The sequence below is a fragment of the Anolis sagrei genome, chromosome 2 (genome assembly GCF_037176765.1).
Source record: "Anolis sagrei isolate rAnoSag1 chromosome 2, rAnoSag1.mat, whole genome shotgun sequence".
NCBI lineage: Eukaryota > Metazoa > Chordata > Lepidosauria > Squamata > Dactyloidae > Anolis > Anolis sagrei.
In genome coordinates, this window is record NC_090022.1 from 286,885,755 (window position 1) to 286,898,378 (window position 12,624).

Below are 12,624 nucleotides of genomic sequence, written 5' to 3' on the forward strand. Positions count from 1 at the left end.
GGAACTTCCTGTTGTCTTTCTGCCATCTCACAAAGAAAGACCTTCTTATTTAGGCCTGCCTTTGGCTTTTTATTCATGTCCCCAAAGGATTTTAAAGGTAGTGTGACATGCTTTTATCTTTTCTATTATGTCATAAATGTGCATTAAATCAATGTAAAATATGTACTTTTAACAGAATTCTTTATTTTTATTAGAGAAAGGGAGAGACAGGGGGGAGGGAGAGAGAGATTTTGTTGTTGTTGTTGTTGTTGTTGTTGTTCATTCGTTCAGTCGTTTCCGACTCTTCATGACCTCATGGACCAGCCCACGCCAGAGCTCCCTGTTGGCCGTCACCACCCCCAGCTCCTTCAAGGTCAATCCAGTCACTTCAAGGATCACATCCATCCATCTTGCCCTTGGTCGGCCCCTCTTCCTTTTTCCTTCCATTTTCCCCAGCATAATTGTCTTCTCTAAAAGAAGAGAGAGATATTAGCCATACCTAGATATAATTTGAAGGAAGTCATGTCAAGCAAAAGGCAGGAAATAAATTAAACCAATAATAAACAAACAAACAATCATGGACAAGAAAAATAACAGGAAGTCAGAGACAAGTATGCATAGAACAATACTGGGAATTAACATAAAGTGTGGTTGAGTATTGGGTTATGAGTTTGAAAATCAGAATTTGAATCTCCGTTGGGCCATTAAACCTACTGAAATAACTTTGAGCAAGTTACTTACTCTCAGCCTTAGAAGAAGGCAATAGCAAACCTCTTCTGAACAAATCTTGCCAGGAAAATTCCTGAGATAGAGTCACTATAGGTCAAGTCAATTTGAACACACTCAACAAGAACATCAATATTTATGTGTATCAGTGTAGCACTGCAGCTATGTTGGGAAGAGGAAAGCAATAGTGCAATTCTAATGTGAAGATATACAAGTTTTAGGAAATTAAAACGGGGCATCTCTTCTGTTTGGTTGATTGCAGAAATCTGCTGAATGAGCAATCTGCTACCAGGACAGTTCTGCCAGCTAACATCTGAAGACAAAAGAGCCAAAAAAAGGGCAGAGGATGGGTGAGGCAAGAGGAGAAGCAGGTTATACCAGATGCATCTCCCAAGGATTCAGCCACAACGCTGCCACAAAATCAGGCCAGGGCAGGAGTAGCCCTAAATTATTTCCAACACCTGTAGGTTAGGAAGAGGCTTGGATTCACCCATTTTCCAGGTGGCCTCATCATCTTAGCTAGCCTTTGGCAATCCTCCTAAAGATAAGTATCTGATAACTTTATAATAATAATACTATTAGTACAATTCGACCAGACTAAAGCAAACAAAGGTGAAATGACATTCCTTTGAATATATCTTTGCATTTGTGAGATTACTTTATCATAGAAAAGAAAAACAGATATTGTACTGGAGGAGCTCATATTCTCGACTGTGGCATAGGAGCAGGGTTGGCCCTTTCCCTGCTGAAAATCACTCCCAAAATTTTGCCTCCACCATTATTAAGAATTTGCAGGAAGGTGGCTTTAAATAAGGAATATGTTAGCTAGCTTATATCCCAGGCCCTGAGATTTCCACATTCAAATCTTAGACCTTAAGAAAAATGTTGGTGATATCATCATGTACTTGGGAAGTCAGACTTGGCCATGGTGGTCCACACTCTTGTTACATCCCAAATAGATTACTGCAACGCACTCTATGTGGGGTTGCCTTTGAAGACTGCTTGGAAGCTCCAACTAGTCCAGTTGCCAATCTGCTCTTGGGGGAAAACAGGCCTTGACATATGCGAGTTGTAGTTACTGGGATGTATAGTTCACCTACAATCAAAGAGCATTCTGAACTCTACCAATGATGGAATTGAACCAAATATGGCACACAGAACTCCCACGACAAACAGAAAATATATATCAGTGATTGGTTGGGGGGGGGGGCGCCAAAATACTGTTTGCTTGTTGTTCATTCGTTCAGTCGCCTCCGACTCTTCGTGACCTCATGGACCAGTCCACGCCAGAGCTCCCTGTCGGCCATCACCAGCCTCAGCTCCTTCAAGGTCAGTCCAGTCACTTCAAGGATGCCATCCATCCATCTTGCCCTTGGTCGGCCCCTCTTCCTTTTGCCTTCCACTTTCCCCAGCATAATTGTCTTCTCTAGGCTTTGCTGTCTCCTCATGATGTGGCCAAAGTACTTCAACTTTGTCTCTAGTATCCTTCCCTCCAGTGAGCAGTCGGGCTTTATTTCCTGGAATTGAATGGTTGGATCTTCTCGCAGTCCAAGGCACTCTCAGAACTTTCCTCCAACACCACAGCTCAAAAGCATCGATCTTCCTTCGCTCAGCCTTCCCTGGTCTTGGTCCCACCATCCTCCCAAGCACAACTGGTGGAGAGAGGGGTGGCTAACCCATTACGTAAAGTAAGCATTTGCAGTATAGTCGATTTTGCCCAGGGGCACTCTTGTTAGCACTTGTTAGCGCCATTACCATTGAAAATTACCTAGGGCCGCCTCTGGGTGGAGATGAGAGACAGGGCCTTCTCAGTGGTGGCCCCTGGCCTGTGGAACCCTCTACTCAGTGACATTAGATTGGCCCACACCCTCTTGTCCTTTAGAATGAAACTCAAAACCTGGTTATGGAACCAAGTATTCAAACAGTAGAGGCAGCAATTTAGAATGAGACCCAATTTGTGTGAATGACAATGGACTGACCTGGGATATGATTTCAAACCTGTGTGATTTAAATAATGTTTTAGTAATTTTAAAGCATTAATGAATTGTTTTAATTGCTTTTGTCATTTATTACTGTTGTTGGCATTGAATGAATGCCTGTTGTGAAGCCACCCTAAGTCCTCCTCTGGGGGTGAGAAGGACAGGATACAAATATGCAAAATAATATAATAAATAATATAATAAATAAAAAATAAAAATAATGCATATGTCATTAGTTGGGTACCCCCCCCCCCCCCACACACACACACACACCAACTGCTGCTCTGGGCCAGAGTGAAGAGAGAGGGGGCCATGGGACAGTTCCACCTTGTCTCCTGTGCTATGCTAATAATAATATAATATAATATAATATAATATAATATAATGTGTGTGTGTGTGTAATATTATAATGTAATACAATATAATACTAATAATAATATGATATTATAATTATATATTTTATATTACATGTAATATTACTAATATTACAATATAATGGTAGAGTGCAATATACTAAAATATAATACTGATGTTGTACTATGCTAATAATACAATGTATTGTTGTTGTTGTTCATTCATTCAGTCGTCTCCGACTCTTCGTGACCTCATGGACCAGCCCATGCCAGAGCTCCCTGTCGGCCGTTACCACCCCCAGCTCCCTCAAGGTCAGTCCAGTCACTTCAAGGATGCCATCCATCCATCTTGCCCTTGGTCGGCCCCTCTTCCTTTTGCCTTCCACTTTCCCCAGCATAATTGTCTTCTCTAGGCTTTCCTGTCACCTCATGATGTGGCCAAAGTACTTCAACTTTGTCTCTAGTATCTTTCCCTCCAGTGAGCAGTCGGGCTTTATTTCCTGGAGGATGGACTGGTTGGATCTTCTCGCAGTCCAAGGCACTCTCAGCACTTTCCTCCAACACCACAGCTCAAAAGCATCGATCTTCCTTCGCTCAGCCTTCCCTAAGGTCCAGCTCTCACATCCGTAGGTGACTACAGGGAATACCATGGCTTTAACTAGGCGGATCTTTGTTGCCAGTCTGATGTCTCTACTCTTCACTATTTTATCGAGACTGGACATTGCTCTCCTCCCAAGAAGTAAGCGTCTTCTGATTTCCTGGCCACAGTCTGCATCTGCAGTAATCTTTGCACCTAGAAATACAAAGTCTGTCACGGCCTCCACGGTTTCTCCCTCTATTTTCCAGTTGTCAATCATTCTTGTTGCCATATATACATACCATGTATTGTAAGTATATATATATCTTGTAAGCTGCTCTGAGTCCCCTTCAGGGTGAGAAGGGTGGCATATAAATGTCGTAAATAAATAAATATTATTATTTATCACAGATGTTTGCAGCTTGTTATACAGAAAAAGGGGAAAGTCTTTTCAAATTAAGACAGAAAAGTTAGCTAAAGGATCTGTTCCCAAATCAAATGGAAATTAAGTGATTATTTCTTCTCAGTAATTTAGGTAAACAGGACAAGGCTCATTTAATCTAGCCTAGTTAATGTGATGTAGAGGTTTAAGCAGTGAACAATGACTCTGGAGACCAGGGTTTGAACCTCTGCTTAGCCATGGAAGCCAACTGGGTGATCTTGGGCAAGTCACACTTTCTCAGCCTCAGAGGAAGGCAAAGGCAAACCTCCTCCCTACAAATCTTGCCAAGAAACCCACATGATAGACTCACCTTAGGTTCATCATTAGCCAAAACAACAAGAGGGCATGATGCAATAACAACTTGAGTCTAGCCATAAAGTGGGTGCAGAATAGAACGAGGGTGAACTCTGGTGCCACAGCGACTGGAGAGCAAGGGGAAATTGGCAGTAAAAGCATAGACCTCACATAGAGTCTTTGCAAGTTGCAACAAGAAATTAATTATGCTTTGGAGACTGTAGCAAACTGCTTCTCTCCCAGATGAGCCGGAAATTTTCACACAGCCCTTTCCTCTTGCCTGGAGATGAACCCATTCAAATTGGAGAATTTCTCTCCCTGCCTTGAGGTGACCTGGGAAAACTGGAGACTTTGAAATCTGGTAGCCCTAGCAAGGGATAGGCAGGACAGGAAAGAAAGATTGAACCCTTTCCTGCCACACCATGGTCCCAGTTGGGAGCTGCTTTGTGTTTTAAGAGGCATGAGAAGTTTATGATTCTATGAAATGGGCTTTACTTTCAAGGAAATTTGGTCAGGATACGGCTGGGAGAGTGCTCCATGGGGCTCATGGCTTTCCTAATTAACCATCATGTTTTCACATTCTTCCATTTAATCCTTAATTGATTAATCATGCAGATGACTCAATTAATGCCTAGTGCCCCCAGTTGAGTTATTATTTAAAATGTTTACAACTTGCCAAGATTTACAAATGGGGGACAGAGGGTCATCCAAGGCTAGTTACACGGGCAAATCGCATAATCTGGGCATTGGAAATACTCAGTCTGGCTAAGACAGGAATATGATATAATGCACGGTTTTTCCTAGGGAAGTTTCTTTCACCACAATGTTTACCAAAGAAGAAAAACCACTTTACTTTTTTTTCCTTCCCCTAGCAGAGGAAAGGTGGGGCAAAGTTACATGCAGAGCCAAATGGTGACTTGATGAACTATCTTCACCTCTCTTTGACTTTACCTATCCCTGCATTTTCCCCTTTGGAAAGAACACAAGGCAGTTGCTTTTTCCCGTTTGGGATGAAGTTCCACCCTATTATTGCCATAGATAAAATAAACAGGGGTTCTCTAACATACCACAATCTTTCCAACTCGAGAATTTCCCAGTTATCACGAATCTCTCATTAAAATGCTCTGTGGAGCCTTTAATAGCCTCACCAAACTACAAACCCCAGAATTCTGTAGAAGATAGAAACTGGATTTAAAGTGGATTCATTCTCTAGTGCAGTGTTTCTCAACCTGGGGTCCCCAGATGCTTTTGGCCTTCAACTCCCAGAAATCCTAACAGCTAGTAAACTGGATGGGACTTCTGGGAGTTGTAGGCCAAAAACATCTGGGGACCCCAGGTTGAGAACCACTGCTAGTGTGATGATTAGTCTTGACATCCCTGCCTCCCCTAAGCGTGGCAACCACTTGCAGTCCTTTTCTAAGGGAAAAGAAATCCATCGGTTTTGCCTCCACCGCTCTTCCATTTTCTTTGCGTCTAGATTGCCTCTTTCAACTCCTTCAGTTCCAGAAATGTGTAGAGGAAAAACACATGGAGATGGGAATGGTGAGTTCCAATGGCTACTCTGTTTTGGAACTGTGTGTGACCTCCCAAAGGCTTAGTTAGACTATGGAGTTGGTCGTTTTTCCCAATGGAGGAGATGACAGAGGCAACCCAAAGGCAAAGAAAAAAGAAGAGTGGCAGAACAGAAGGAGGTGTGTTGTTTCAACTCAATGTCCAGCTGTTTTGGTGCCATGGAAGGTTGGGCCCGAATCCAGACGCAGGGGGTGCTGTCGCTCCATCCTCTATGATGAAGAGCCATCAGGACTTCCTCCTTCCATTTGATCACCCAGCATTTTCTGATCTTCTTTATCGTAAAACACCTCCCCCACTTTTAGCGGTACCTAATTTCGCTAATTACAGCTAAAGCTGTTTTTGACTGCTTAGGTAAACAGTGAGCAAGGCTGACAGTCAGGTGCTCAGGGTGACCCGGGGTTTCGAACTTGCAACCTTTTGGTTGATAGATCTTATAGTTGCTGGTGATTTACCAGTGTGTTGTGTAGCAACATCCAGGTTATTTGGTCATCGTACTTCATTGTATTACTCTTTAATTTCACTCCTGTGTAACTGAGAACAAATTTGGCTGAGGAAGCGATGTTCTCCAATTTACAAGATAATGCTTAATGTTTTACTTGCTATACTTTCCTGTAGGATCATCTTAATGTCCCATTTTGCAAGCTCTGGTGTAGCAAAATCTGCACATTATTCATAGATTTGTTTAATAGTAAAGGAATATGTCTATTTGTACCATTGATATTGATAGGGAGAGAGCATTTCAAAGTGATTTGTGGGTGTCAGCCAGGCTGACTCAACGACTTATTTTCAGAGCCTCGGGGAGGAATCATGGGTTCATGGCAGTGGCAACCATTGTGTCATCCTAACCGGTTTATATGACATAAAGTCTGAATATTATTTTCCAAAGAAAAGAAGAACCCAGATTAAAATAGATTATTGCAGATCGCACTTGCTCGGACTCTGTTGGGATTCTCCTGTAAAATATCTGTCTGCATGAAATAAAAGCCAGCCTTCTATGAACCAAAAAAATCACTTCTATAATTCTTGTAAATCCAGCAGTTGAAAGAACAACAAGGCGGAGAAAGGAGAAAATAAGGGAGACTGAGCAAAATATTTTAAAAATTAAAACTAGATAAAACACTCCTTCTGCACAAACTAAGATGCAATTCCTCCATCCTCAATGATTAAAAACAGATCAGCAGCTCAAACCTGAAATCCAAGTTAAATAAATGGGCCTGTGCCAAGATGGGCTGCTTCGTAAATCTCTAAATTATTCAGAGTTTTGCAATGTCTGCATTATGCAGTGGAGTCAAGTTGCAAGCGTTTGTAACAGGGTTTTGTGCTTAGACACTACTTCCCTTTCTCTCGCTTTTCTCCAGGACAAACGGAAAAATGATGGGGGACCATTTTCAACCATATTGCTTCTGGTATTTTCCATCCTAGTCCCATTAGCAATCCTTTTCATTTGGAATAATCGTATTATTTTCTCAATACTTCAATCAGCTGCACCTGGTTGAAAATGTAACCTGTTTGCTGGCAAGCTGTGTTCAGTGTAAACCCTTGACTGAAGTGACTTCCTAACAGTAACCTGACAAAACTTTTTAAAATCCTTAGATCATTGATTCATGTGGTCTTGAAAGTAAAAAAGAAATACGGACTGATAATTTTTGGGAGACATGTGGTGCAATGGTTTGACTCTGACTCTGGAAACCAGGATTCGAATCCCATTGGAATACGGCTCTGGCCCAGTTTACTTATCCAAACATATTTCTCTCTATGTTCCACCTCGTAATTTAAGATCTACTGGGGAGGCCCTGCTCTCAGTCCCACCAGCGTCTCAAACGCATCTGGTGAGGACGAGGGACAGGGCCTTCTCGGTGATGACCCCCCACTTATGGAATTCACTCCCCAGCGAGATTAGATTGGTGTCCTCCATCCTTACTTTTAGGAAAAAACTAAAGATGTGGTTTTGGAGCCAGGCCTTTGGCTAGTGGGCACAGCAGTACTTTAGACACTGAACTCGGACAATAGAATTGTTTGAAAATTGGAAATGGCTTTATGACCTGTGATTATGTGGTTTATTCTATGTGATTATGTAATTTTTAATTAATATCACTGTTTAATTGTTATTTAATGGATTTTATATTGCTTTTTTATATTGTTGTTTTGATACTGTTGGCTTTGAATTGTTGCCTGTGTTAGCCGCCCCGAGTCCCCCCTCGGGGGTGAGAAGGGTAGAGTAGAAATGGTCTAAATAAATAAAAATAAATAAATTGGAATTATTTTGATAATGATTGATTAATGTTGGACAAATAAGACTCTCACAGCATAAAGATGGGGGGTAATGGCAAACTCCTCTGAACAAATTCTTCCAAGAAAACTCCATTACATCATTGTCATAAGTCAAAAACTACTTGAAGGCACACAGCAATTGAGAACTTTAGCACACAGTGTAACATTGTATGAAGATTAAACTATATTGCCCATTATGGATTTTAGTGGAGGTTAAAATGCTACAAAATGTCTCCTGAAAATCCATCAGTTGCCAGTGCATAATGTCATCCCACACTGAGGAATTAATTAGAATAGTCATCTATCATATAATGCATTTTGAAATGCATTGAATTGTCACAAGTGTGGTTGGCAGGGATGAGAGACAGGGCCTTCTCAATGGAGGCTCCTCAGTTCTGGAACTCCCTCCCTAGAGAGATTAGATCAGCGCCCTCCCTCCTGGCCTTTAGAAAGAGAACAAAGATGTGGTTGTGGGATCAAGCCTTTGGCTAATAAATAATGCTAAACAAAGAATAATGAAGACACATGTGCAATGACAATTCTGAATGACTACGGTATATGATTCCTGGATCTTGGGAATTTAATGTTTATACTAGGATGATTTTATGCTTGTCTGAATGTTTACATTTTATTTATGTCTTATGTTTAATAGTTTTCAATTGATTTTAAGGTTAATGATTTTAATTGATTTAAAGTTTAATGGTTTTTAATTGATTTTACATAGTTATATGTAGTAAATAGTTATTATTTCTTTGTGTACTGTATGTTGGCATTGAATTTTTGCCATTAGTATGTTGTAAACCACCTTAAGTGCCCCCCCTTCCAGAGGTGATAAAGGCAGTATATAAATAAAATCTATATAAATAAAAATGTAATGTTTGTTTGTGGGATTAACATAACTCAAAAAACGCTGGACGAATTGACACCAAATGTGGACACAATACACGTATCAGGCCAATGAGTGACCATCACTCATAAAAACACTGAAAAACACAGCAGAAGAGACTTTAAAAGCCATTTTTAAAAAACAACACTAATGCATGTACAAAACCACACACACATATATGCAAACACGCATATATACACATATACACAAATATATACACATACATATACACACACAAAACACATATACACAGACTGGGCCACAGCAACGCATGGCAGGAGAAGGCTAGTAAATAAATAAATGAGTCTATACCGACCATATAATTCAGTTCAAACTGTAATTACATACTGTAGCAGTGTAGCTCTACCATGTGGCTTATGAACACAGAACCATGGACAAGATTGTGGAAAGCAGTGGATTTTTCAAAGCAAATGTTGCCTTCCATTCACGTCATTACATAAATAAACCTAGTCTACATATTTTTAACCTTCAGTTTGCAATTCTAGCCAAAGTCCTAAGCCATATTGATTTAATTTGTATTTGTGTACTGAAGCCTCCATTCTTTTTAAACCCGGAGAGCAGTGGTTTCCCCACAACCATCTATATGAACTACAGATACGGGGTTCCACTATAGAATCCCGTATCTGTAATGATTCCCAAATATATGGCTGAAACGACTGTCATATTCTGGGACACACACTCGGTTTACTTTTATTTTTTTACAACTCACCTTTCAAAGTGGAGTATTTCCAGCAGAGAGCACAGACAAAATCATAACAATCCATTAAAACCCACATTGGCCATAAGTATACTAAACTAAATAAGCAACAAAAATAATTAAAAAGCAGTACAAAGATCATAAAATCTGATTTTGTACCACTCTGACCAGACCTTCTTATCACAGAATCTAAAAATATCACACACATAGGATGACAAAAAAGCAGCTTTTCGAGCTCTTGAATAGAGCCTGAAATTTTACTTTTTTAAGGATAAAATCTCCCAGAACCCTTGAGAAACCTCAGCGTTGTCCTGCATGAATAATATATGATCCCTACACATATGACCTAGATATGAACTATATGGACTCCTTGCAGGAGGAGATAATGAGCAGTGAGCAAACTGTCTTTTAGCTTGAAGGATGCTCTCACCTCTCATTACGGATCCTCTCCAAGAACCCGTTAAGCTTTTGAGGAGCCTCAAATCTCCCCAGAAGAAAGTATTGCAAAGCAGTGTTTTGGTATGGAATATAAAGTTGCAATCTTACATATCCACACAGATGAGCAAGGAAGACAAAGGCGGCATTGTGGTGGCTTAAAACAACACAAAAAGGCCTTTTAAAAGCTGAATAATTTAATTTTCTTCTTCAAAGTCATACAAATACTCCGGAGACTCATACTTTCAACCACCAATTTATTTTAAAATCCTCTTAATTGTCCATAAATATGTCTCCAGGAACACCACTGTCTGTCATTTTAAAACAAATCATTGCAGAAAACAGAGGATAGCTGAACAATGATAGGGGCAATGAATCCCAACCTATAAATGGAATTTCTGCTCATCCATGACAAGCAAGCACCTTTTCCAGGCTGCTAATGTAAGAAGTACTGTTAATTTGGAACAGGATTTCCCTGTGTGTTTCTGACAAGGTTAATAGAGCAGGTCAATTTATCAATTATGCCTACTGACCATTTCCAATAATTACAAACAATTTGTAGGTGTTGTTGCGTGCTTTCCAGTCGTTTGTGACTGATGGTGACCCTATCATGTGGTTTTTTTGCCAAGATTTGTTCAGAGGTTTAGCAATTGCCTTCTTCTGAGGATCAGAGAGTGACCTTCACAAGATCATCCAGTAGGTAAAAAGTAAAGGTTTCCCCTTGACATTGTCTAGTCGTGTCCGACTCTGGGGGGTGGTGCTCATTTCCATTTCTAAGCCGAAGAGCTGGCGTTGTCTGTAGATGCCTCCAAGGTCATGTGGCTGGCATGACTGCTTGGAGCATTGTTACCTTCCTGCCAGACTGGTACCTATTGATCTACTCACATTTACATGTTTTCGAACTGCTAGGTTGACAGAAGATGGGGCTAACAGCAGGAGCTCTCCCCGTTCAGTGGTTTAACCAGTTGTGCCACCAGGGGCTCCCTATCCAGTAGATAATGTTCTGTAAATTTTACTATTTGTATATGCCAGGGATCCTCAAACTACGACCCACGGGCCACATGTGGCCCACCGAGGGCATTTATCTGGCCCACCAAGGAGGAGGCCTCCCTTTCAGTGGAATCAGTCTTGGCTCTGCTAACGCAGAGCTCTTTACGTTCTTTCTGTCTCCTCCTCATGCTCTCTCTCTCTTTCTCCCCGTTTCAGTCTCTTCCCTTTCCCCCTTTTTCTTTCTCCCTCTTCCTCTTTCTCCTTTTTTCTCTCCCTTTCTCCTCTTCTTCTTTTTATATACCTTGCTTCTGTGCAGCCAATAGGCAGCCCTGAAGCCTCCCCTCACCATCCAGCCCTCTCTCCTTCCCTTCATCTCTACCTGGGCACAGGGCTCAAGGAGCCCCTGCAAAGCCCGCCCCCCTTCAGAAAATCCAGGCTCCTGCTGTGAAATTGTGGGATTTAAAGTTCATAACGCGAGGAGGGCCCAAGTTCAAAACACGAGGAGGGCCCATGACAAAAAATGTTGTCATGTTCATATATTTATAGATTTGAAATTGCATTGAAATGTAAGCTGCTTTGGCCCCTTCCACACAGCTGTATAAAATCCACACTTCCAAAGCTCTCGCTGCCCTCCTGGCCTCAGGTCTCACTTCATATAGCAGTGTGGACTCTTGATAATGCAGTTCAAAGCAGATACTGTGGATTATCTGCCTTGATATTCTGGGTTATATAACTGTTCAGAAGGGCCCATTGAGGGCCCTTCCAGACAGGCCGTATATTCCAGGATCTGATCCTAGGTTTTCTGTTTATCCCGGGTTATCTGACAGTGCAGACTCACATAATCCAGTTTAAAGCAGAAAACCTGGGATGAGATCCTGGGATAAAGGGCCTATCTGGAAGGGCCCACAGCCTCCTTGTGGAGACAAAAAGTGGTGTATAAATAAACATAATAATAAACTCCTCCTCTTCTGCTCTCATGCTTTGGTCAGACCTTCCCGCCTAGAATCGCACTGTGTAACCAAATTGGAGAACAAAAATCTGTTCCTGGTTTGAAAGTGTTATTTCCTGATTAATTGTGCAGCCCATACTTTGAACGTAGTTGTTCTCCTCCAGAAACTTTGTTTGTGTGTCTGCCACAAACTATGATTACTCTATTAATCATGGGAGCTCTGTATGCCAAGTTTGGTTGAATTCCATTGTTGGGACAGTTCAGAATGCTCTTTGATTGCAGGAGCTACTGCAACTCCCACATGTCTGAGTGTATTTCCCCCAAACCTCTCCAATATTTTGATTTGGTTATGGGAGTTCAGCTGATAGGCTGATCAGTAAACATATTCATGGGTTCCCTGCTGTTATATTAAGACTATTACCCATGCTACAACATGCTTGAAGTCAAAATTTC